Source organism: Vipera berus, assembly GCF_964194415.1.
Source record: "Vipera berus genome assembly, chromosome: 5".
Lineage (NCBI taxonomy): Eukaryota > Metazoa > Chordata > Lepidosauria > Squamata > Viperidae > Vipera > Vipera berus.
Genome location: NC_138207.1, coordinates 45,257,370 through 45,280,210, shown reverse-complemented (window position 1 = coordinate 45,280,210; position 22,841 = coordinate 45,257,370). Strand labels below are relative to the sequence as shown.

General features: G+C 37.9%; 1 protein-coding gene across 1 annotated transcript in view; it reads right to left on the bottom strand.

Annotated features, from left to right (window-relative positions):
* The window catches only part of ENTPD1 (ectonucleoside triphosphate diphosphohydrolase 1), a 41,486-nt gene extending 32,732 nt beyond the window's left edge, over window positions 1–8,754 (bottom strand). Inside the window, exon 1 of the mRNA XM_081329017.1 lies at window positions 8,684–8,754. The gene's annotated coding sequence lies outside the window, so the exon portion shown is untranslated. The remainder of the gene's footprint in view (window positions 1–8,683) is intronic.
* Between the last annotated feature and the right edge of the window lie 14,087 nt (window positions 8,755–22,841).

Here is a 22,841-nt window from a genome sequence, read left to right as displayed (position 1 = left end):
TTCCTTTTTAACAAATAATATCTTTCAATTGCTCTATTCTGACATAGGAATCATCCCATCAAGATACATATTAAAACATATTTGCCTTTCCGTTCTAATAGCTTGAGCTAATCTCATTTATTTCTCATATTTTGAAAATTAGTCAAGGACAGCCAGGAATATTTTTTTTATTAATCCTTGCTAGGTGCAACTCATTTTCATATTATTAGGATACCCCAGAACTTATTTCCAACAAACAAATCTCTCAATGCTGTCCAAATAGTCCATATCATTTATATTGTCTGTCTATTTCCATTTCCAGTCTTTTTTATAGACTGGAAGTATAGATGAGTGCATCACTTGAGCTGCTATGGTCATGAGCTTCCTTCCTAAATCTGCAAAGTTTGTAGCGATATATTTATATATTTATATTTATAGCACAAAAGAATAACTGTCAAATAAGTTAAGAAGTTGTTTTGTCACATCCCTAATCCTTGCTCTGGACAGATAACATCCTTTCTAATTTAATTAACCAGATATTAAATTAAATTAAATTAAATTAAATTAACCAAAGGAGAGAGTGGCTGCTAGATGACTTCAAGAAGACAAGTTATTATGAATGAAGCCAGCTTGCTAAATTACCAACAACTAATTTCAGATTTATACTCCACATACCCCCAAATGAGAACTATCTGTCCTCTACAGCCTCAGAATCTGATTGAACCCAGCTCTTCCTTCTGCTGGATATGAAAAAGGCATAGGTAGTCCCCAGCTTACAACTACAATTGAGCCTGTAATTTTGGTTGTAAGTCAGGTCACCATGTGACTGTACTCAATTTCATGACTTTTTTTTACAATGGTCATTAAGCAAGTCACCATAACTCTTAAGTGAATCATGTGGTCATTAAGTGAGACACATGGTTGTAAGTCCAAATCTAGCATATCCAATGAGCATTTTTTGCTGGAAAGTGGCAAAAAAGTCACAAAATGTGATCTTGTCACCATAGTATGCTGTAACTGGTTCTAAATGCAAAGCAATTGCCAGGCACCCGAAATGCAATTATGTGACCACGGGTGGTGGTGGTGGGTGGCGGTGGGTTGTGGGTGGTGAGGAAGTCATAACTTTGAAGACAAGTCATAAGTAACTTTTTCAAGTCTGTCATAACTTGGAATGGTCATTAAGCAAGGGTTTGTAAGTCAAGGACTACCTGTAGAGCTGTTTAAAAACAAAGTGTTCAAGTCCCCGTGGGTAAGGTCAAGGGAGCAAGAACTACACTTTTCAATAAGGCAATTGTAACATCAATCAGACATAAATAAAGCATCTTGGAAATGGTAATAAGAATTTCCAGCCTTATTTATACTCAGTTACTTAAGTCAGAATCTCTAAGCAATTTGAATGATTCTTCCCAGATCTCTATCTAACTGAACTAAGTTGCCTTTGAGGTAAGCTGACAACTGACTCACTATCTTTTAATTGTTTATGTCTGTATTTTCTTTCATTGTTTTTTTAGTCTCCCTAGAAACTCACACAGAAACTCCAGAAATCCATATTGACAGACTGGCAAAGAATGAGTTTTTCTCTCTCTATAATAGTTTTGAGAAACTATGTGGAGTTCCCAAGATGCTGAGAATATCAGGGAATTATAACACAGAATCATATAGCTTTAAGTAATTGCTGTTTTTGAAAAAATAGTGCAAAATCCCAGCCTGATGTTTTATCTAAGTTTTTATATCTGTGTGTAGTGAGCTAAATCTAACTGTATCTTGCGCTCTATACAAGTCAGAGAATCGGGTGTAAATATAGCTTTTATATACCGGTATTCTTCAGACTGCATTCATAAGATATAAAATCTTGTATAGAATCTTTTGGTGAACTATAGTTGCAATGAGCATAGAGGATGGTCTTGAAGGACAGAGGGAATATTTGTTACTAAGGCAACAAACAGATAAATGAGTCTTGATTCCAAGGCAAGAAAATGGTTTATAAAAATGCCTCAGTCAGTCCTTCCCCTTAATTCATATGAAGATAAAAGAGGGAGCAAGGGAAACACATTCAGATTTGTTATAATTGTTTTAAGTAGCTTTAGGCCTGCATGGTTTTGGTTTCTTAGTTTGATCTACTTTATAGGGCTGACAGTAATGTTGGTAATTCTTTTCCCAGTCCCTTCATGGAAATGTCTAAAAAAAGGGCTCTCTTTATAGCACACCATTGCCACACTATCGTCTTGTAGTCTGAACTATCGGGCTTTCTTTTAGATATTTTTGCTTTGAAGAAGTTGCCTGTTGACATATATAATGAGGCATGCAGTTCTGTACACACATTTTACATATCAGAGTTAGGAGGGGTGCCAAATAAAATATCTCTTAGAAGATACGTAGTGGCAGCAGGAATTATCAAACTAATACCTAAAAGTAGAAGGTGGGATTTGACTGTGAAGACTCAGAGTACTTCTGGGAGAGGAGCTTTGTGTCAGGCTTTTCAGGTAGACCAGGTCAGGGAATAGACAAAACAAAAACTACTGGAATTATACCTTTATTGTTTTAAGGTGAAATAATGGAATCTTCAAAGCCTGTCAGGTTTCTTTCTCCTTCCCTCTTATGCAATCAAGCTTCAGTTTCTTCCTTGTCATCTCTTATCTTTCTGCACTAAGCTGATGTTTTCAATGATGGCTGTTGCACAATACCTTTAAGATTATCTCCATAGTCCTCTACTACAATAGCCGCAAAATGCTGAGCTACTAAGTGGTAATCTGTCATAAACTGCTTCACTGCATGTTCCTTTATGTTGATGTTCACAGGATAAGGAAGCTTATCCTTATAAATTTATCCAATTTATATAGCTCCCCCCATCTCACCAAACAGTGACTGTGGACAGCATACAGCAAAGCTAAACAAGCCAAAAATACCTTACACAATCATGAAAAACATGAAAACAATAAAGACTTTAAAAACAGAGCAACAACAAATAAACAACAGATAACAATGGAGCTACCTCACTAGTTCACTCTCCCTCTGGGGCCCCAGGCCTACTGGCATAATCAGGTCTTAAAGCACCTTTGGAAACTCAAAAGAGATGAGGCTGACCTCACCTTGGATGAGAAGATCCCCAGCAGAGGCACCACAGCAGAAAAGGCCTGCTGCTTAGAACCCACCAAATATAGCTCCCTGGCACTCATACCATGCCCTCTCTGCTAGATTTGTGAGATAGGCAAATGAAACCAGAGAGAGGCAGTCCCTCAGATAACCCATTCCCATGAAGGGCTTTAAAGGTGAACACTAATATACCTTGAATTGGACCTGGAAAAAAACACCCAGTGTAGCTCAAGAAGCAGAGATATGTGTTTTGCCAATGCTCACGCTTTTGCATTTTGCACCAGCCAGATACTCTTCAAGGGCAGCCCCAGAGTACACTGCAATAGTCCAACTAGAAGGTGATCAAGGAAAGAGTGACTATGAGTCCCTTGAATCCAGGAACAGGACTAGGAACATTATCAACAATGTACCTTCCTCATATAACAGCTGCAGTGAACATCAATGCATTTTTAGCATCTTCCAGTTTCCAATCAATCCCAGTTCTTTTTAAGATCTGATGCAGATAATCTGACTGTTGTTTGATTTGGCTAGTATATTATTCTATAAAAATACTGTACATGTAACTGTATAATATTTCTGTAGTCAGATAAAGGTAATTAAGGAAATGCTTTGCCAATCATTTAGTATTTGGAATTCAGTTGTGTTTCTCTGTGATAAAGTTTTATGCTCTCTATTAATGTATCAGCCACAAACATGTAATGAAGCATAAATTTTTTGAAAAAATCAAACAGAAATACAACACTCTTAAACTGATACCTGGAATAAATACTGTCTCCCAAATATTTTAGTAGAAAACAGCTTGAAAAAACCCAGGAAAAATGCCACATGGCATATTATTTATTATAGGATATCTGTACTTGCAATATAAGAGACTGTTCTTGTACCTCTTTGTCTGTTATCCAGGATCCTTGCAAGATAGGTCAGAAGTGCAGAATTAAAACAACAACATAGCCTGCCACTATTCCCTTTCAGATTTATTGTAGAAAAGGAAAGAATTCAGACTAAGAGATACTTGGCTGTCAGGGAGGAGGGCCATTTAGCTTGCTCCCACTCACTTCAGGCACACCTGGGTAACTACAATCAGTGTAATTATCCACACAGCCCTTTTAAAAAATCTGCAAAGAAATCCAAGTTAACTTCCCTCCGCAAAGGTAATTAAAAAATAGTGTAGGATAATTAAGGAAATAGCAAAGCATACAATTTGAATAGTAAGTAAAATTCAAAAATATTGGTCTAGCTATCAGTGGTATTTAGTGCTGAGATAAGCTACTTTAGCCAAGTAGGGCTGATTGAGTAACAGCTGGGTCAGTGAGTCAGTCAGGAACTGCCCAAGAGCACTGAGAAACAAGAACAAGAAAAAGGCATTTTGCATATTGTTCACTTGAGTCGCTATTCTTTCTCTGATCAATGAATAAGATTGTAGCAAGCATGGAATATGTCAGCATATACTTTCAGTGTGAGAATAGGTACAACAGTTCCTGCCAATAGCCTGGTACATTTTCAAAGAAGAGTAGCTGAGATATAACTAGTCAAGCTAAGAAATCAAACAGCCATCTTGGCTAGCACCAAGGGGATTTTAAGAATGGCCAGGAAAAAAAAATGCCAAGCTGCCTGCGGTACTATTGCGTAGAAATGAACAGCAAAGAACAGAGCGGGAGGGACTTGCCCCTGCCAGGAGCAAAGCAAGAAGTTGTACAGAGGATAGATACAGTTTGCTTAAAGTGGCATGGCCGTGCTGTGCCTATGTAGTCTAGGGTATCCATCACCTTTATATGTTATCTGCTCATGGTTGCCAATATGTAGGCACCAGGCATTCCATCTGTACTGTACTGCTACTATGTAGTAGGGCTAGGGAAATAAGCTGGAGAGGATTTTAATCACAGCAATGCTGCAAGGTAAGCCCTGTTCTTGAAGCTGTGAAGAGGTCATGATCTCATAAAGGTTTAGAATAGTCACTCTATGGGTCTTTTCAGGCCATTTGCTTATACAGAAAACCCTTCCAGTTGGGGAACTGTTGCCAAATAATTCATACATCCCTACTATATAATATATACTACTGTTCATCCCAAATTTGTGAAGAATTACAGAGTTTAATTTTTGTGTGAAATAAAATTATGGGGAACATTACAGATCTCATTATCTAACAAGTAATAGAAGACAGATGAATCAAACCAGTTATTCAGCTTTTATGTTTATTTATAAATTACCATGTATATGGTACATTGTATAAGAAAAGAATCCAATTCTAGATAAACCGTAGATATCATGCTGGTATCTTGTTTTTGATCTCCAGGCCATCTGTCAGGATTCAAGTCTGAATGTAGGGCTTTAAAAACTGGTCTTTCAAAGCACAGGCCAAGTAGACAATAACCCTCCTTCTCCTAGTAGTTTAATACATAAAGTGGGCAAAAGATGTACTACATGACAATAAGCAGATAGAAGCCTAATAATGAATTAGGGCAAATAGTGTTTATCACATTCCCTTTCTACTCTATAACAATGCAATGGTATGCTTGTTCTTTAAACTAAACCAAGGAGCTGCCATTCCTTTTTTCAATTTCACAACTTGTATCCATTGACTTGTCCTGTTTTGTTCTTAAGGTATCACTACTATTGACCTGTCAGGATGTCAGTCTATTACTGTTACAGACTGTTATTTGATGTTGTGTGGGCAATTATGATAAGTAAGGTTTTCAATCCAGTTGAAGCAAAACAAGAAGATCCAACTAATTTATGGTATCTTCTACCAAGCCTCACTGGCTTTTCAAACTTCTTACATTACTCCATCATCCATACAATAATTTTTGGAGATAATATACAGCAACACCAGAGAAACAACAATTCTTAAGGTAACTCTGGGAGGACTGTACTTAGTAGAATAAACAGGGGAACCACAAATGCAGCAAGAATGGCTTACCAAATGTTAAAAGTGCAGTGAAATGGATTATTATCTAAGAGCCTTCCATCTGGCATATATGGTTGACATTTATTTGAAAACCATCCAGAATCACTGTAAGATGGACAGTGTAAAAGATAGATAGATAGATAGATAGATAGATAGATAGATAGATAGATAGATAGATAGATAGATAGATGAAAGAAAGAGAAAGAAATAATTTTAATCTAAAACAGAATCATGAGATCTCTAAAATAATCTAACATGAGACAGTGATGTCTATCAATTCAGAAAGCTTTAAAAGGAAATAGACAAATCCAGGGACAGAGGCTACAATTTAAATATGTATTAGCCACAACCACTGTACATATAAACAAGTAAATTCTCCTTTGAATCAAACTTGATTCCTGGTGATCTCATGGACACATCTATGTAGTTTTCTTGGCAACTGTACAATGTGTTTGATTCTGCCTTCTTTCAGGATATTTTTTCAACTTTTCATTGTAATCTGCAACCCTGGTATTTCCTAGTGATTTCCCTTCCAAGTACTATCTCTGTCTGGCATATTGAGATCAGCCAAAGTTGGCTAGGTCATACTACTTAACCCTATATTAACCCCATAATAATGTGGTATTTATATATCACTGCTGAAGATCACATGTGAGGATGTTACTGTGTTCATATCTTACATTTGAGCAACACTCTCCTGGGTTCATCTATAAAAGTGATTTCACATAATTTGATTTTTTTCCAGATACAGAGTAGCCTTCGTTAGCTTGCTATCTTTCAGACATGTTGGGGTTTCAGCTTAGTATTCCCAGAGATATAGCCATTGACTGGCTACGAATGAACCCAAAACATCTAGAACAGGGGTGTCAAACTCACATATCATGTGATGTGTCGCAATGTATTGCGACTTTTTTTCCATTGCCAGCAATGGGATGGCCCCGATTTCAGCATGACGCAGTTTGACACCCCTGATCTAGAAGGTATCAGTTTGTGGACAGCTGTTTTAAAGAAAGAGTTGATTTAATTGGTGATATATTGACACCTTAAATGTATTAACATTCTTCCCCTTTGAATTCACATTTCCCAATGAGGTAGTCATACTAAAGCAATGTTTCTCAACCTTAGTATATTTGAGATATATAGATTTCAGCTCTGGGAATTGAAGTCTATATATTGGGAGTTGAGCTGAAGTCAACACATCTTAAAGTCCAAAGTAGATGCTTATAGAGGTGGGAGCAATGTGGCAATACACTCATTTCACAGGCAACTATAGGTTTGCTTACAGAAAACTTTGAGGGTTTTTTTCTTTTCTTTTTTTGCATTTCCTGGCTAAAGGGGAAACAGAAGCCTATAAACTGGGATATCACAAAAAGAAGCTTCCCCCCCCAAAAAAATAGGTGTACTTGCAACTACAGAGAATCCAGTAACAAGTCTGTGATATGTCACCCCATTAGCATCTGCAGGGTGCAACAGCATCAAATTGGCGGGGCATGATCAGGCATCTGAAGCCTTTTTTTTAATGTGCACTCTATACATTGTATGCTTATAAAAAAGGGCAAGGCTTCTATCATGTCAATCACTCCTGCCTTTTTTGATGGTATTGACATACTCTCTCCCCCCACAGATATGCCTAGATAATCTTGATCCAATCATGACTTGATGAACAATGCTGTAATCAACCATGCAAGTTATGGTGAATCTTTGCATCCCAGTCACTTAAGTTTCTATTGGAACTTTATGCCTATCAAATCAGAATGCTACCATACAGATTGTTGCCTGGGACAAATTCATGCTCTGCATATATGCCCAACAACTTAATTCATGTTTTAACAGTGGCAATATTTTACACCAGCATCTCATTTTCTGCAAAAAATATTACTTTCCCCAACCAGAACTTAGGATAGAAATATTTTCAACATTTTTCTTATACTACTCTTTTATTCACATTACACATATATTCATATCATATACATGATGAGGTTTTCTTATTTGTCCAGAATGATATCAGCAGTCTAGGATATCAGGCAGAGGTTGTTTCTACCAGAAAGACCAAGACTACACCTGAGACTTCAACACACAAAGCACATACTTTAATAGAACCATACTGCCCTCCTTCTCTTATCAGTCCATGTTCATATATATTTCCATTACAACATGTTCAATCCCAGATAACAACATGGCATGACAAACAGTTCTTTGCAGTCATCTTACATGCTCCAAAGATTATTAACAAGGATTTTTAAGCAGAATAGTTCTCCCAAATACAATATATTTTCACTGTACCCTTTACATGTGATCCAAACTTAGAGCAGGTATCCATGCTTGTTCCACTGGCTATAATAAGTCTCCTTGACAGCAAATTCATCATCTCAGAAGCAACACACACTAAAGTCCCCATTCAACAAGGACTTTCCTTCCAGTTAGTGAGATTGGAAATACAGTCAGAAGCCGGTAGAAGGAACTCTAAAAAGGTTCGCTCTTGAATAGCAAAACTGAAGAACTGTACACATTTCACATGAATATTCATGAGTTCTTCAACTTTTGTCTGTATTGAGGCTGACATTACAGCTGTTTTCAGCAGCCACAAATTCCTCCAAGAGTTTCTCGCTCCCGCCCCTCCCCAGTTCTTCCTCTGGGTTGAAAGAAAACGGGAGGGGGATTCTGCTTTTGCTGCTTATTCAGAGCAATTTATCTTTTTTCTCTTACCCCTTGGCTCGTCCATCCCCCCTTTGCTCACGCTTGCTACTCTTCCTTCTCCTGCTTCTTTGATCAGCTTCTGCTGCCTCTGAGAGGGGCACATGCAGCAGAGTTATTTAACGGTCCAAGGCTGTGGGAGGGGTTATTCGATGACTCAGAAGGAGAACAGGTCATATTGTTTGCACCACTACCACCCCAGTTGAAGTCTTCCTGCTCTAATTTCTGCATCTCTTGCAGGGAAATTCTTACAAGTTTCATTTTGGATATTTGATGACCCTTTATCCAAGTATATGCGTTGGCTTTCTTATCCTTCCAACTTTCAAAGTTGTAAACTGAAGTCAGATGTGTATATTTTACTGTATGGTCATTTTTCAGAGGGAACTAGTGCCATTGTTATGTACACAATTACTTACATTCTTTTGAAGTTGCCTGACATACAAGTCATTGGATCCAAAGAGAAGAACTATTTATAGTAGAATATTTCTATGCCCCTCATTCTTGTTACCCTTGGTGATTATAAATGCTAGACAAAAGCTCTTCTTTCCTGCTGCCCCATGGTTTGGGGGTTAGGCTTTCCCTCCCTAGACATGTGCATTATTAAATTGGTACATTTCTATAGCTTACATACACCCTTGATTAAAAATAAATGAAATACGATATAAAAGAAATATAAAATATATGATCAGAGAATCTCATGTTTGGCTGAGGAGAAATGATTACATCCCCTCCAGAAGCTCGTTCTTCCTAACAAGCTGCCCAGAACTACATCCTTAGCACATTTATTTTATATACACAATGTACTTTTATTTAAATATCTTCTCTTTCCTCTGTATGAGAAGCTTACCAGAATAACAATACAGGGCTATGGAATTTGTGGCTGTAAGTAAGAATGAAATTAGCTTTGCATAATCAGCTTTCTATTTTTTAAATAATAATAGGATCATTTGGATAGAGAGTTTGACAGGCATCAAATGAAATTGATCTCCTTGATCATCATAGTGCAAACCTCTAATATACATATTTTTGGATAAACTGAGACTTGACATTAAATTTCTTACTCTCTATCTTAGTTTTATTTCTGTAAGTGGAATAATTTATTCAGAGTTCTGAATGGCTGAATATTCCCATCTTTGGTATACATTCTCTGTTTATCTTCTAAAATTATTTCTTAACAAAGCTATTTTAGAAATATATACAGCACCAATAAGCCAGGGATTTCTCCTGAAAAGAGCATTATGTGAATCATATGTACAGTGACAACCTTGTCTTCCACATAAATGCTGATAGGTTAGGGCAAGGATATGTTGAATCAGCTCTGCTTGCTTTTTCTTCTTAATTGTCAACTGGTCAATTGGTTGACACTCCAAATTGAACTAGTTGCAGCCACCCATGCAAAATTAACACAAATGGTATGATATCTGCATGAACTGATATAGCTTTCAGCAATATTGGTTGTATGTAAAACTCCATGTCTGGAGCTATGTAATAACAGGAGAATTTAAACATGGATCCTGGCTGAATAGAATCCTAATATGTAGCAGGAACCTCATTACCTCTTGGTAATGAAGAGCAAGGGGTCAACCATTCAACCACTCATATACATTTTTCTGTTGTCTAATGTAAAATGACACTGCAGTCAGATTTCCTGCACAGACAAAACAAGAATCAATGCTGGGTACAGTACCAATAAAGGAGAATATCTGTAGCTCAGGGTTGAAATGAGGGTTTCTTGGTGCTCTCTGAGCTTGCTTGTTTTCTTGCAGGTGTTTCATTATCCAAACTAAACAAAACCAGTGCTTGTGGGCAGAGTGTTAAGGAACTGGAAGAAAGAAGGCTTGCAGGACCACAGTAGCAAAGGTAATAGGAGACATCACTATTCCTACACACACATATCACCAAGTCGCACTTTGACTTCACGAAATGATTTAAGCTGCAATAAGATGGAAAACATCACTTAAGTAGGGGGCCACTTGAGTCTGTCTTTGGATTGCTTTGCCTCTAGTAAATCTTGAGATATAAGCAGGGACATATGGACATGTGCTCAGGGAAGGACTGCTGGGGCATCCTCAAACCAAAGTAAAGAGTTTACATGGATATGCTCTCAGTAACCAGCTAACAGCAGAAGCTTTAAGGATTCAGTATAACTAAATACAGGCTTTACTGCAAATTAGAACATGTCATATCAACACAGAATGTTAACTACAGAATTCAGCAATCCAACTATGTTATGTCTATGTCAGCTCCCAGGGTTTAAATCCTAGGATTGCTAACTTTTTGCTGCAATGGACTTTTGCTTTTTCCCCCAACTGGAATTGGGAGGGCACCAGAACCCTATTTACTTAATGGCCTTGACCAGTTTGAGGCTGGTCATGTATTTATTGCTAACTGGGGAACTCAGTTTACAAAAAATTAAGTTTAGAATATTTTATCTCATACTTAATATATGAGTATAATATTAAATGATATTTTATGAATAACATAAAACTATGAAGTATTTATAGTTGTCAGCCATGTAGTGGGGATATTTTGTCCATTTTCTACCTAAGATTAATTATACTGGTTGCTCATTTATCTCATGCTATTTTATATGTGTTTTATACCCATTACAATTTTCATGTTTAGACTTTTCATGCATTTGACATTATTGTACCTCCCCAGCTTTTGTTAGGATTGGGGTGGGTCATAAACACTGTAAAATAAACAAAACATAGCTTGTAAGTGAGATTTCCCATCTAGGATGATTTGTATCTCCAAACAGAAAAGATCAGTCAAAAGGCAGTCAAAAGCATGATGAAAAATCTTTAATTTCATAACATATAGACAGATTTAACCATAGTTTCAACTGGGAAAATGTGACAATACTAGACCAGAGCAAATCCCAAAATGCCAGGGAATTTCTAGAAGCCTGGCACTCAATAGACACATAGACATTAACAACGTCTATAGACTATGCAAAAGAGACAATCAATCAACCCAAAAGAGAAAAAGACTCCAGCACCTCTCCACCAGTAATAAGCACTCAGATCAGCATAGATTAATTCCAAGGTCAACTGCAGACTAACAATCAAGTAAGCAATACCCCAATCAAGAAACTGCCAAAGAGCCATTAGTAAACAGCCCAACCAAAGAATCCCTAAGACTGCCCCCACCCACACAGACAGGCAAGACATCAGAATATAAACTGACATCAAACAGCACTCCTTACTAGCACTGATGATTTTACCTAGCTAGGGTAATGAAATGTCTGCAAGAAAACAAGCAAGCTCAGAGAGCACCAAAGACCTCTAAGAAAAGACCAGTATAATTATCTTCCACCCATCAGGACAAAAATGACATGTGCTTTTTAAAATATACAATATTTGTTGAAATGACACTTGGCAAGAATATTACACCATAGTTAAAACATAGCTGACATTTTACTCTGCTTGAAAGATCATCTCGGTACATCCTCCCACTGATACTGATGTATATTCTTTTCTTAGCTCGGTGTGAACTTACACATTTCCAGGAATTCCAGCCAGCTTGATAAGAGATGCTTGTACGGCAAGATCTGTAAGATTACAAATTCCCAGTTACTGCTTTAAAAAGATTTCACTATAGAATTGCAAAACTTTTATTGAGTGATATTGAGGTAATTTGAAAAAGCAACTATGTTTGGATGACTAAATTTGTCACCTCTTGGAATCCATTTGAGACACTTCACCATTTGAGAGCAGATCTCCAACAGAAGTATTCCTGAATACGCAGAATGTTTACTATAATTACTGAGAGGCAGTGGTGAGCATGATGGTGATGGTAAATTTGTTCCTGTTAATATGACAATATTTGAGTTTTTCCTTTTATGTCAGTCTGTTCTCATTTATGACAATTTGCTGCATGTTTCACTTTTATATTTTTAAACTTCCTAAAGGAACACTGTTGTGCAGTGTTAGCCTAGCATACTACTGCCATGAATTAAAACTTTTTTTAGTGGTAAGGAATCATGACAAAACCCTATTTTGTAGTTCCTCAAAAGAGCTCTTTATGAGAAGACAAAAATGTGGAAGTGTAATAAAAACACATTTTGAGACTAGCAATTCTATTTAAGGGATAAGCTTTCATAAGTTGCAGTTCTTATGTCTTAAACAAAATTAATAATTTCAAAAGGTGCTACTAGATTCTTTCTAAATTTGCTTACTATAAACTAATACAACTCTTCCTTTGATATTCAGGAAAAAATACTGAAATTTGAAAAAAATACATATTAAGGACTTGGTGCTAGGAAACAAATGCAAACTCAATTTTTCAGTTAAAAAAAACAGTACACATAGTACAAGAATATTCATTTACATCTTATTCTGGTTTTATCTCTGGCATTCAGAACTAACTTTCTACATCTACAAAGTGTAATCATAGATTGGATTCCAGCTGAAATCTTTCCTGTATTGCAGTCCTGTGTTGAATCTTAGCTTTTTACCAAAGGATTCCAGAAACTTAGGCTAATCATTCTTCTGTTAACTTTTTTAGATATACTCTCTATCTGTTTACAGGATAATGCAAGTTTTTCTTTTAAGACTCATTTTAGCATTTTCTGCCAACTGCAGGCAGAATCAAAACAAATGAATCCTATCCTGTAACTCTTGAGAGAATCTTTATCAAGAAAAACAATATGATTTAATTCATGATTTAAGCATTTTCCTTAACCAGAAAGCCACTGAATCCTGAATAAATATGTGTTGAGTTTTTTCTCTTCAAATATGCAGCATTCCCTGAGAGGGAACAATAATTTTCCAGATTATGAATGTGTAGTTTTTAGTTCCTTTTTGTTTCTATTTGGCTGCATAGGGATACCTCTTTCTATAAACATTAGCTGTATTAGAGTAATTTAAATTCATAGAGGAAGTTGCCATATGTTCTTCCTTCAAGCAAAGCTTTGGGGAAGTTGCCAAACTTCCAAGAGTATATTTTAAATAAAAATACAGAATATATCTGGTGTCCATAAATCAGATCACAAAAATATCATATATTTTTGGTCTCCTGGAATACCTTAAAGCTTGATTATTTATTTGTTTAATTAAAACTTTGTATATTTGAGAAAACAACCATATGGGAGAAACATATAAAGGAAGATAGTTTAAGCTGAGGAAGCCTCTTTGGGATGTAGTTTGTACTCCTTGAGAGTCCATAAAACGTATATCAGAAAGTTTATTTACAGGGTGCACAAAGCTCTGTTCTGGGCCCAGTGCTCTTCAACATCTTCATCAATGATTTAAATGAAGAGATAGATGAGAAACTCATCAAATTTGCAGACGACACCTAGCTGGCAGGAATAGCCAATACTCCAGAAGATAGGTTTAAGATGCAACTGGCTGACCAACTGCATTCAACATGTAGTCCTCAATGGAACTGCATCTACATGGAAGGAAGTATGCAGTGGGGTACCCAAGGCTCTGTTTTAGGGCCAGTACACTTCAACATATTCATCAATGATTTGGATGAGGAGATAGATGGGGAATTCATCAAATTTGCAGATGACACCAAGTTGGCAGCATTAGCCAACACTCCAGAAGACAGGTTTAAGATACAGGAGGATCTTGACAGACTTGAACATTGGGCACTATCTAACAAAATTCAATGATGAAAAAAGTAAGGTTCTACATTTAGGCAAGAAAAACCAAATGCATAGGTACAGTATAGGTGCTACCTTGCTCAGCAGTAGTAACTGTGAGAGGGATCTTGGAGTCCTAGTGGACAATCACTTAAATATGATGTCAGTGCTGTAAACATTGGATGTTCCAGCTCTGACATCTGATGAAGTTGCAGCCATGTTCTCTTTTTGCTTTTAACATGCTTTTTCTTCTATTTAGAGATTAGGTGTAGAAGTGGGGTTGGGATGAATGCTGAGTTCAGCTAGCCATAACAATAACGCTGCTTTGTGGGAACCCAAAGACGAGCTGATAATGTTTTGGCAGGCTGAGGAGCTGGGGAGAAAGCCCACGTATTAGACTAATTGGACAATGTGATTTATGACAGCTTGTTGGGGTTGGGAATTGCAGTTTGTTACTTTGTATCCAGGGGAAGAGAATTTAGTTTTTGGGTTCAACTATGTTGTGCCGATACTTTGTTTCCTGAATAAAATGTTCTTTGAGGAAGAATTTTGCCTTGAAGTTCTTTTGATGGGTTTCATCTATCGGAACCATGACATATGAGCCAGCAGTGTGCTGCAGTTGCCAAAAAAGCCAACATAGTGCTAGGCTGCATTAACAGAGGGATAGAATCAAGATCATGTGAAGTGTTAATACCACTTTATAATGCCTTGGTAAGGCCACACTTGGAACAGTGCATCCAGTTTTGGTCACCACGATGTAAAAAAGATGTTGAAACTCTAGAAAGAGTACAGAAAAGAGCAACAAAGATGATTAGGGGACTGGAGACTAAAACATATAAAGAACGGTTGCTGGAATTGGGTATGTCTAATTTAATGAAGAGAAGGACTAGAGGCAACATGATAGCAGTGTTCGAATATCTCAGGGGTTGCCACAAAGAAGAGGGAGTCAAGCTATTCTCCAAAGCACCTGAAGGACAAGAAGCAATGGATGGAAACTAATCAAGGAGAGAAGCAACCTAGAACTAAGGAGAAATTTCCTGACAGTTAGAACAATTAATCAGTGGAACAACCTGCCTCCAGAGGTTGTGAATGCTGCAACACTGGAAGTTTTTAAGAAGAGACTGGACAGCCATTTGTCTAAACTGGTATATGGTTTCCTGCCTGAGCAGGGGTTTGGACTAGAAGACTAGGCTAAAAATATAAAAATAGCATTTTTCAAAATAAATAAATAAAATTGATTGTAGTAAAAGTTTACATATTATTTCATAAAATACTGGTTCCTCTTCAAGAAGGAAGGGCCAAAATTGTGGGACTATTAATCTCCTAATAGCCTAAAATTTGAAAATTTGAAAAATTAACCTTTAAGTACTTCATAGCACAGGCTTTCAAAATTTCATACACAAACTATATCAGATTTTAAATGACAAGAACAACTCCTTAAATTGCTCCAGAAATAAATAGATAATTACATTACTGATGATCTCCTGATGTTATATAATCTAATCAATATACCTAGATCCCTAGATTACCCTAGATTACAGCTATCACATTGTGCATAAAATGCACTTTCCATGTCATTTTCAAGTGCAAACCCATTAGGCAATTTACAGTAATCCAGCTTTATTGCAATTAAAATATATAATACGGTATTAAATCTCAAAATTCTCTAAAATTGCTGCAACTTAAATAGATGAAAATGCTATCTGTTCTAACCTAAGAGAGTTAAAAGCATTTCAACATTTAGTGAGGCTCCTTCCTCCACAGAATTCTTTTACAAAATGAGTGGTTTCTTGTGTAGTTAGGATAACAAATAAATTTCAAGTCAGAAACTGCCTTATTTGGGACATACTACCACAGCTGACTTTGTGCAAAATATATTCACTTTCTATTCAAACCAAAATCTGAAATGTTCTCCTCAAATTTTGAAAACATCTGATCACAATCCATTTTTTTTGGATTGTATCCCTGTCCAAAATGGAGTCAGCAAACTTTACATACAATTTATAAATGATATCTTAAAATATAAATATAAAAGAGAACTGTGACAAGATCACGATATAATTTATGTCTGGAAAAAGAATGAAACCCGGAAACAGGAAAGGAAAACTTAATAATTGTCCTTCAGGTTTCTTTCTCTAGGGCAGCATAACTTAGAAGATGTGGTTTCCTGTTCCCAGCTACAGACAATATGAGAGCACAAAAGGCTGACCATGACAAAATTCCATAAGCAAAATTAGCGTCACGTAACAACTGCTCCCTGAGAGTCTTCAGTAGAATGTATGTAATTTTTGTGAAATGGGGGGGGGGGCACAAAGGCCATACTTTCTCTTTAGTACAATAGTATGCTAAGGCTACATTCTAAAATGTATGTGGAGCCATGACAAAGAAGTGGAACTGAGACCAAAACTAAATTTGGTGGCTTTAATTTGAATTAATATTATATGAAAATAATTGTAATTAATAGGAACATTCCTCATAAATTTGCCATTTGTCACAAAAAATGTGTCATTTTTAAAAATTTCTATGTATTCTTTAAATTTGTTGTAAAATAAATTTAAAAATCCCTTTCCAAGCATTTATATCATCTCTTTGCAGTCAGAAGATAGCAAATACCTCAACTATCTCCCTTGTGATACTAATTCCTATGTTCAGAATTACAGAGGAAATAAAATGCTTCATTATTTTGCATTTGCTTATGGAAACATTTTGTTATTTGGTAGATATGTGTGTATATAAATACACACACACCTTAAACAATACAAGACATCACCTTGTGGTCACCCCCCACCCACTTTACATGGTACCTCATGGTACATTTTCTTGCTCTGCTTTCAAGTACTGTATTTATACTTTGTTGGCTCAAGTTCTCCTTTCTGGCTTCCCTGCTGTATTTTCCTTTCTTCTAGGTGAGCCCCTGCCATTCAACAGGCAATTTCATAGAAGCTGTTGTACCATGTTTTCTCTACTTTTTCTGAAAAATACATGCTACATATTCTATTATGGCAGTGTAAAAGACTTGCCTTGCCTACAGAACATCCTTCGTTTGAATCTCAGGAATAATGCTTGTTAGATTTGTTAGTTTGTTTGGCCATTTCTAGATACTATTTGCCTCCCTGAACTACTTTCTTTTCTGCTGGGCAGTTACTGGTTTTTAAAAAAATAAATAAGTATACAGGGGTATGATTTCATTAGTTGTCCAGTACCCTATTTTCTTCCTCTCACGGTTGGGGCCATGCATATTGATGAAACTATGTGGATGAACCCTTAGTCACTGAGCTTCACTAACTATTGCTCATGAACAAATAGCATTCCTTTTAAGATTATCAGTGGAATAAATTTAGTTTTTCAGAGAGAAAAATGGAAACTAGGAAAAACACCAGACATTTGGGTTAATGTTGCTACATTTGTTCAGAAGATTTAGTTCTATAAAACAGAGAATAGATACTAACAAACAGGTACTCCCTATATACAATAAGTTTGGGACTGAAGCTTATACATGCTGCTCTCTTTGCTTGGGTATGAGACTATTGAATTCAAACAGGATAGTTTCTGTTTGATTGGGCATGACTAGTATAGCACACACACAAAAAAAACTTTGCTTCAGTCAAGGAGTGGTATGATTTTTTTTCATCCAGAAGAATTAATGTGTTCAAGATTTGAATTTTTATGGACAAGTTTTATTGCTGAACATTCCTGAGAAAATATAGCTGCTCTGAATATGACATTTATCATACTCTTCTCCAAGATAGCTTGATTCTGATTTCTTGTAGCACTATTTTTAAATGTGTAACAGAAGCTCTTAAAAAGGAGAAGTAAATTCATGTGACTCTTGAATGTTGTAACTTCATGTTTCTCAATTGTTTGAGCAGTTTCATGGCTATGTTTTAATGCTTTTCAGAGGTTTAAACAGTAGTAAATGGGTTGGATAAAACATTATTAAATTAATTTCATTACTGAAAAACATTATTCTTGAATTATTATATTTTTCTTGAATGTCCTCTCTAAAATTTCCAAAGCTTATTTCCAGATTTACTTGTTCTTTTTATCTAAAGACTCAGATGTGTAGCAAAAATATGTATGGAGTTCAGTTTCTAAAAAAAACATTCATGTACCCCAGCATACTGTACTTCCTAATTCAAAATCTAGGTAACTAGGTTAGCTTTGAGTTTCAGAAAAATAAAGGCAAGATGCCAACAAGAAATGTTTGTTGTATGTGATGGCTCCCAAGATCTATTTATTTAAACTTACTAGCAAAGCTTGATGAGTACATCAAAGTTTGGCCATGCAACTTCAGCACTTTTCTCACATATTCTGGATTTTTTCCAATAGAATGCCATTGCCTTATCCAGTTCACATGGAAACTACAGTATCTGTTATTTGGAAACCATCTTTTTTGTGTCTTATTCAAACTTTTCATTTTATATTTTCCCACATACTATGTTATCTGAAATCTTCTTAAGCAAACTTGTTTGCTTTTTTGTACTGTTTTTTTTACTACTTATGAGTCTCATAAGCTCCTTCTTTGATGTAGCCTGGCCTTTATTCTTATAAGAAATGTAATTGCCTAGCCAATTATCTCCCATTTTGTAAATTGATATTTACCTAATATCCAACCACCACCACCCAACCCCAAATATTATTTTTAACTTCAAGATTATGGGAATTGATAGTTCCATTCTATGCTGCATTGGTTACTCTGCACCTGGAATACTGTGTCTACTTTTGGTTGTCACAATAGAAGGATGTTGAGAAACTGGAAAGAATGTATAGAAGAACAACAAAGGTAGCAAAGGGCTTGAAGACTAAATTCTGTGTAGAATACTTAAAGGAACTGGTATACTTAGCTTAAAGAAGAGAAGACTAAAAGAAAACATGATAGCAGTCTTCCCATACTTTTTGAAAGGGAAAAGAATATACCGTAGATTTATTTTTCATAGTCCTTGAGGGAGGAACAAGAACCAATGGGTAGAATTTTACTGTGAGAGATCCAAACTTTATAAAGAGGAATTTCCTCACTGTGAGAGCTATTAAGGAGTGGGACAAGTTGCCTCCAGAAGTTGTGGTTGCTCCAGCACTGGGGTTTCAAATAAAGGTTGGACTTGCCTGGAGTGATTGGAAGATTCTTAATCTGGGCAGCAGGGTGGATTACAAAACCACAAAAGTCACATTCAACTCTATATTTTTGTGGTCTATGTCTAGAAGATAGAAAATGCTTCCATCTGAAACTGTTGTGCTTATGTTATTCACAAAAAATTTATGAGATGCCTATGTTATCCATTTGTAACATCCACTTGTTTTCCTTTAGCTTCTTTATTTGTTAGACAAAGAATGCTTCGAGATGGATAGCTCTTAATGTGAATAATCAAAGGACATCATGGCAGCTCTCCCATTCTTTTATCTTTAACACATTTTCTCTATAAAAAATGTAAGGAATTAAAAGTTATAAATTGTGACAAAAACTGGGAATGAAGTACAATGATAATCATTTAAGGAGAGATGGAGAATTATATAACACCTCTGGTTGCTAATGATGTGAAATCCTTATAATACATTAATTAAGCATCATTTAATCATCATAACAGGGATAGGAACCAAAAAATATCAATCACACTATGTTAGATACTGGGTTCGTTGCTTCAATGACAAGATGAGGCGAGTGAGTTCAGCAAAGATCATTGTTTATTGCTTGCAGGAACTGAACTGAGAAACAGGGCTGCGAATGCAGCAATTTATACCCTGGCCTCTAGGCGAGAGGCCAATAGGTTTAAAGCAACCTATTGCTGCCCTAGAGGCAGCCAATGGCGGCGCTGGAGATGGGTTGTCTGAGAAGCTGGGAGCCGTTAGCCAGCTTCCCTGCTTAAACAACCTACCAGCAATTAATCCACATGATGTTCCCTTAACAAGACAAAGCCCAATACATTACACCCCTCCCCCCTAGAATGTACAAACATTATAACAACGAGAATGATTACAGCAATACAAGTTTACAGAGGTACAACAGTAATGTGCAATATACACGTTTTTCCATACTGGCTAATACAGAGGGTCTCCTAGCTAGCAGCACAATAATGATACAGACAACATCATATCACACCTCTCCTCCGTGCGCTGCACTGGCTTCCGGTTGCCTTCCGAGTGAAATTCAAGGTGCTAACAATGACATACAAAGCCCTACATGGCATGGGTCCGGACTACCTACGGGAGCACCTTCTGCCAATGTCAACACCCCACCGTCCTGTGCGCTCCCACAGAGAGGGCCTCCTCAGGGTGTCACCACTCAAGGAATGTCGGCTGGTGGCCCCCAGGGGGAGGGCATTCTCAGTGGGTGCGCCAGCCCTCTGGAACTGCTTGCCAACTGAAATCCGGATGGCCCCCGACCTCCGCACCTTCCGGCGCGACTTAAAAACTTACCTGTTCCAGCAGTCCGGCCTGGCATGATAGCTCTAATTGGGGTCCCACTTTGTTTTGAGTATTGTTTTTCAGTATTGTTTCAATCTGTATACCTACCTTACTCTGTACACCGCCCCGAGTCCCTCGGGAGAAGGGCGGTTTATAAAAACAAATAAATAAAATAAATAAATAAATAAATAACTCAGTTATTTCAGAACAAAATCTTGTAAGTATGCAGGAGGCTTGCGAACCCCCATGGAACACCTGGGAGACCCAGGCACTTCCTGGCCTACCAGCTTGGCCCATCTCTTACTGCGATTACAGACGAAATTAAATGTCTCTAGTGAAATAATAGATACGGCAGAGTCCGTGTCCACTTCATCTTGCAGGGGACCCCTTGCAACTCCCCCAGAAGTCTAAACTTTTCTTAATGGGGTGGCCAGCTCCTGTACGGCAAATGCTTCTGCGGCTGGAGTAAACCCCCATGCTATACTGTCCTGGAGCCCCGGTACCTCTCTTGGTTGGAATGTCCGACTGGCAATTCGATGGCCAGTCCCTCTGGCGACCTCTGCAGACGGACGCGATGTGGCCAGTCTTTCCACAGGCCTGGCACGTGGCTGTCCGGAACCTACAGCCTACGTCCAAACGGTGGTAGCCGCCACACCCTGGGCACCTAAGGAAGGGATCTGCTTTGTAAGTCACCCCTTGTTGTCTGTCGCTGTGACGCTGTTGGTTGTTGTGTCTTTGTAGCTTGTCGACTTCTGTGTCGTCTTCAGGGTCTTCTGTGTGCTCAGCGTCCTCGTGGTGGATGGCTTCCTCGTGCTGTGCAGTTTTGGTGGGCCGCATGGCTCGTATGGCCCCGCCGGCAGCTTCATCCACCATGATTTCTTTCAGCGCATCTGGAAATGACAGAGTCTCTTTGGTGAAGAGTTTTTGCTGCAACTCTCGATTCCGGAGACCGCAGACAACTCGGTCTCGTAGTCTCTCCTCGACATTGGAGAACTGGCACAGGCGTGCGGCCTGCCTCAAGACCGCTATGAATTTGGACGCTGTTTCACTTGGTTGCTGATCTCTCTGTTCAAATGCATGGCACCAAGCTATTACCGACAGCTTGGGTTGAAAGTGGTCTCCAAGCTTCTTCTTCAAGTCTGTGAACATTACGGACTCCAATGGCGTCGGTGCGAACAAGTTCTCCGCGATGTCGAACATGGCTGGGCCGCACACACACAGGAGCGTAGCGGCCTTCAGGCCGTCCTCGGCAACTTGATTTGCGCAAAGATAGTTCTCAACCCTGAATAGATACGAGGACCATCTTTCTGGGCGAGTTATGTCAAATTCTTCCAGCTTTCCGACCTTGGCTATTTCTTCTTGTCTTCATGGCTGGAGCTCGATGTCTTCACGTCCTGCTCCTCCGTTGCCCAGGGACTGGTCCTCTGGGCGCGTTGGTTGCTAGCGTGACTGTGCTAGGCCGACCGTAGGGGGGGGATTGCTTTTCCTGCCAGGCACTGCTTGGCCTCTCCCCTAGTGACTCTTCAGCTCAGTTGGAGGAGCAAGATCCCACCTTCGTCGCCAGTGTTAGATACTGGGTTCGTTGCTTCAATGATGAGATGAGGCGAGTGAGTTCAGCAAAGATCATTGTTTATTGCTTGCAGGAACTGAACTGAGAAACAGGGCTGCAAATGCAGCAATTTATACCCTGGCCTCTAGGCAGCGGCCAATGGGTTTAAAGCAACCTATTGCCGCCCTAGAGGCAGCCAATGGTGGCGCTGGAGATGGGTTGTCTGAGAAGCTGGGAGCCGTTAGCCAGCTTCCCTGCTTAAACAACCTACCAGCAATTAACCCACGTGATGTTCCCTTAACAAGACAAAGCCCAATACATTACACTGTATACTAATCAACAGCAGAAAGCACAATAATATTCCATTATTTATTATAACTAATTTCTGGCATACAAACATTTCTGAAATGAAGTAGTAGCTTGAAATCATCTCCCCCTTCTGTAAAACAAATTCTATGGCACAGAGAAGACACTGTTTTTTTGCACCTGATCAAAACTCACCTGGGCTTAGTGTTATTAGATGTCTGGCAAAAGAAGAGTATGTCCTCTTTTTTGCTCTCATGTCCTCTTTCCAGTAGGCACAGCCTTAAAATCAAATATGTCCCAGCTGAGTATTTTTTAAAAATTTTGAA